The sequence below is a fragment of the Helianthus annuus genome, chromosome 8 (genome assembly GCF_002127325.2).
Source record: "Helianthus annuus cultivar XRQ/B chromosome 8, HanXRQr2.0-SUNRISE, whole genome shotgun sequence".
NCBI classification, from domain to species: domain Eukaryota; kingdom Viridiplantae; phylum Streptophyta; class Magnoliopsida; order Asterales; family Asteraceae; genus Helianthus; species Helianthus annuus.
Genome location: NC_035440.2, coordinates 33,080,013 through 33,084,613, shown reverse-complemented (window position 1 = coordinate 33,084,613; position 4,601 = coordinate 33,080,013). Strand labels below are relative to the sequence as shown.

General features: G+C 41.3%; 1 non-coding gene across 1 annotated transcript; it reads right to left on the bottom strand.

Annotated features, from left to right (window-relative positions):
• Positions 1-2,441: 2,441 nt before the first annotated feature.
• On the bottom strand, positions 2,442-2,547 carry LOC118481495. Its single transcript, XR_004865704.1, has one exon. It is a non-coding gene; the product is annotated as a small nucleolar RNA R71 (small nucleolar RNA).
• Positions 2,548-4,601: the final 2,054 nt, after the last annotated feature.

Sequence of the window (4,601 nt, the reverse complement as noted above, 5' to 3'; positions counted from 1 at the left end):
TGCCATTGGCTAATTCTATGGAGTATGGAATATCCAATCTACTAGACTCTATCCCAAGCATACGTTTAAATTCCACAGACATGAAACTGTAATCGGCACCAGTGTCAAATAATACGGATGCAAAGTGATTGTTAACGAGAAACGTACCGGTGACCACGTTAGGGTCCTCGCGTGCGTGACGGGTGGTCCATTGGACAACCCTTTATGATGTTAAAAGACAAGTTTATCCCTCATTTAATTGTGTAATTATCTTGAATTAGATAACTACGGTTGCTTATGTTTCAGGTGCGGTTCGGGAGCTTAAAGTGGATAAAACGCAGCTTTGGACGGTTTAGGAGCTTGCTAGGGGCGATTTTGGCTATCTTGCTTGGTTGTAAACATTTTCTAAACAATTTGTTTGTGTTTTCGATCCGTATGAACATTGAACTTGTTGCTATGATGATTCACCAAGCTATGTGTGGCTAAACTTATGGTGATCATCCTGAATTGAAGGTTTGTCTATGACTTTTGTGTTTGGATTCGTATTTCTAGAATAATAGACTTGCAATGTTTGTTTGTTTATTATGGTGTGTGGATGTTTGTTTGTAAATTGTTGAGTGATGTTATAATCATATTCTAAACCGTACTTTCTTGGTGTCGTTGACAATCGAGATATCACGGGAGGGATTAGGGTTGGATATTAATCAATTGGTTATCGGGTAACAACCTCGCATTGTCATAATCCGAGTACTTAGTTCCCTTTTATCACAACAAACAATTATACACGAATCATGTCTATGTGATTCTTTCTAGTGAATTTAAACACAATTGTCAAAAGCAAGCTGGAAATTTAGGATGGTCGCTTGTTCTTAATCTGTTTACAAACTTAATCTTTGATTTGCAATTTAAGTAGTTAATAGTAGTTCGTAAAACCAAAACAAACAATTCTTGAATTTTAATTTCTGCATTTTAGTTTAATTTTAGTTTAAGTGCAAAGCTATAAAATCACACATTTTCCACATACTCCCTGAGTTCGATACCCACTTACCGCTAGCTATTAGTTGTATTTGGATTAAATTTACGTGTACCTACGACAGCACGTCAAATTTTGGCGCCGTTGCCGGGGAGTAGTGTGCAACGTGTGTAGTTTAATAGTTTTGTTTCGTTATTTTCGGCTTTACGTTGGTTGTGTTTAGTGTGCAGGTACTTCAGGTGTATGCATACTAGGGGCTCTCACAGGTCATCACCGCTATCGTTTGATCCGGAAATTGAAAGAAAGTTATGGCAAAACAGAGTTTTAGTACGAGAAAACAAGATCATTGGTTCACCCACTTCACCCATTACACCGAGAAACATTATGGCTGATTCACAAATCCCACCTACAACGGGTCATACGACCTCATCTTTTATACCTACTTCCACCCAACCATCACCAAACACCATCTTACCCAATACCACTACTGAAGTCACACCAACCAATATCACGCAACCAATCACTACCCAATTCGAACCCACTATTACCTTTAGCCCTTCTACCACAATCCCACCAATTTCCCATTTCTTTCCCCCAACTACGGGTCAATCATCTTCTAATTTCACAATTGCACCAAGTTCCACTATTGTGCATGCCATGCCATCTTTTAGACCACAAAACCAATCGGGTTTTCAGTACTCGACTCTCCCATTTGGGCAAACTTTGGGAATTCAGGGAGGTGGTTATGATGAGGGATATGAAGATTTTGAGGGTTTTGATGAAGATGGGTATGCTTATGGAGGTGATGGGGATCAAGGAGAGTTCGGTTACGTGCAAGGCCAATTTCAAGTAACGCCAAGTGTTGGTGGAGTGCCACAACATCAGATTATACCACAACACATTAAGCCAAGGCCACAAGGGCCGCAATTGCAATGTCCGGTACCTTTGCAACAAGTTCGCCCACAAAATATGCAACCACACTTCCAAAGGCCAATTCAACGCCCACCGATGCCACAACAACAGTTTCAACAACCAATTGCACCACAAGGGCATGTGCCAAGGCCAATGGGCCCTATTCCTCCAATGGGTAGGTTCGGTGTACTAAGGAGGCATCTTAGAGAAAATGCGAGGGGCATTGAAGTGCATTTTAGGCCGGTAATCACTCAAAATCCTTCACCGGTAGTTATTCCTCACAACGACCAAGGAAGAACTTTCGAAGTGAGAACAAATTCTTTGCAAAGTTTGCCGAAGTATAAAGGTCTAGCAACGGAGGAGCCTTACTTTCATTTGGAGGCTTATGACTCGATTTGCAACACTCTTGGGAGTCAAGGATTCTCAGCCGATGATATTAAGTTGGTACTATTCCAATTTTCTTTGGAAGACAAGGCGAAAAAGTGGTTCTACACATTACCTTCAGCATCTATATATACATGGGGGGAAATGCAACAAACCTTTTTGGATGAATTTTACACCGCTCAAAAGACGAATGATGCTAGGAAAGGGTTGAGAAGCTTTCAACAACAACAAGGTGAGATGTTCCATGAGGCTTTTGAACGTTTTAACATGATGATAAAGAATTGCCCTCATCATGGGATTGAGCTTTGGGAGTTGATGAATGCCTTCCACGAGGGATTGAGTGCCGAAGATGCTCGTGATCTAATGTCAATTACAAAGGGTACTTTTGGCACGAATTACGAGAATGAAGATTGGGAGTTTTTGGAACAAATGGCCATTACCTCAAAGAGAAAAGCTCAAGCATCAAGGAGAGCACGACCGGCTGTCACGAGATCGCAAGTTCATGCGGTTGACGATGGTAATGTTCAAACCACTAATCAAATTTATGATATTTGTGCATTGTGTAATGAAATAGGTCATGCGGCTGAAAATTGCCAAGGAATGGTGGAAGGGCAATATGAAGAAGTTCATGTCGTTCAAGGTCAAGGAGGGGGTGGTAGAAATTATAACAATATGAATTCTAATACTTATCACCCCGGGTTGAGGAACCACCCAAATTTTCGGTATGGGAACCCTTCAAATCAAGCTAACCCGAACTTTCAAGGTAGCCAAGGTAACTTTGTTTCGCGTCAAACTTATAACAATCAAAGTGGGTATAGAGGTGGAAACAACCAAGGCTATCAAAGGCAATACCAAACGGGTCAAGAACAAGGGGAGTCGTCGGGTGGAAACGAGATGATGGATATGTTGAAGAGTATGCAAGCGGAAATGCAAAAGAGAAACCAACTTGATGAAGTCCGAATGCAAAAAGATTAAGTTCGTGACAAGACCATTCAATCACTAACAACCCAAATGGGTCAATTGGCAACCGATGTGGCGGAATTGAAGAAGGGAAAAGGTCAACTTCCTAGCGACACCAAGGTAAATCCTTCACACGGTTCGTCACGAGGTAATGTTAATATTAATCATGTTAGTGTTTTAAGAAGTGGAAAAGAATTTAAAGCCAATTTGTCACCCGAATTGGTTGAGGGGGTAGTTGAGGACATCACGGGTAATGATAGTGATGATGAAGTTTCACCGGTTAGACCAAAAGAATCAAATGTTAACAAACTGGGTTTGGGTGTAAATGAAAAGAATGAAAAAGTTGAGGGTGAACCGAGTCAAGTCCCGTTTCCATCGGCTCTACTTGACCCGGGAAAGAAAAATTTTATTGCATCAAGAGGTCCCCAAAAAGAAGAGTTGTGGGATATGTTTAAACAAGTTAAAATTAACCTTCCACTCCTTGATGCAATAAAACAAGTACCCGCCTATGCAAAATTTTTAAAAGAGTTATGTACACAAAAAAGGCAAAACAAGAAGAAAATGCCTAAGTGGGTGGATTTTACCGGGCAAGTGAGTGCGGTTTTGAATGGGGAGCTTCCTCCTAAGCTCCAAGATCCGGGTACGCCGTTAATTAACATTCAAGTGGGTAATTTTCAAATGGCGAAGGCGTTGCTAGATCTTGGAGCCGGGGTTAGCATTTTACCGGGGGTTTATATGACAAATATGATTTTGGTCCGTTAGCAAGGGTAGAGACAACGGTTGTTTTGGCCGATTTGTCTCATAAGTTACCCCGAGGGATGGTTCAAAATGTAATTGTTAAAATTGATGAGTTTTATTACCCGGTTGACTTTCTAGTTTTGGACTACTCGTCCGCGGACCCAAAACAACAACAAAATGTAATTTTGGGTCGGCCATTTTTAAGCACCGCACATGCTGTCATCGATTGTAGATTTGGTACAGTCGATATGACTTTTGGAAATCGAAAAATGCGGTTGAATGTTTTCACTAACAATTCTAATGCTAATGGTGTTGATGTGTGTTTCATGGCAGATATAGTCGATGGATGCAACCCGCATGAGTATGAGGAGGATGGTATGGATATTTGTTTGTGTGATTTTTCTGAACAGGTTCATGCTTATGCACTACGGGTTGAAAAAGAAAAGCAAGATGCCATGGCCCTTGAGGGAAGGTCGACCGCCATGGACTCACCAATTCGAAAGCTTGCCGGCGGAAATAGATTCGGGAACTAGACCATCATTGGAAGAGCCGCCAAGGTTGGAGCTTAAAGACTTGCCAAGCCACTTGAAGTATGCGTTTTTAGGGGATAATGACACTTCTCCGGTCATTATTGCCTCTAATTTGGAGTTGGCAC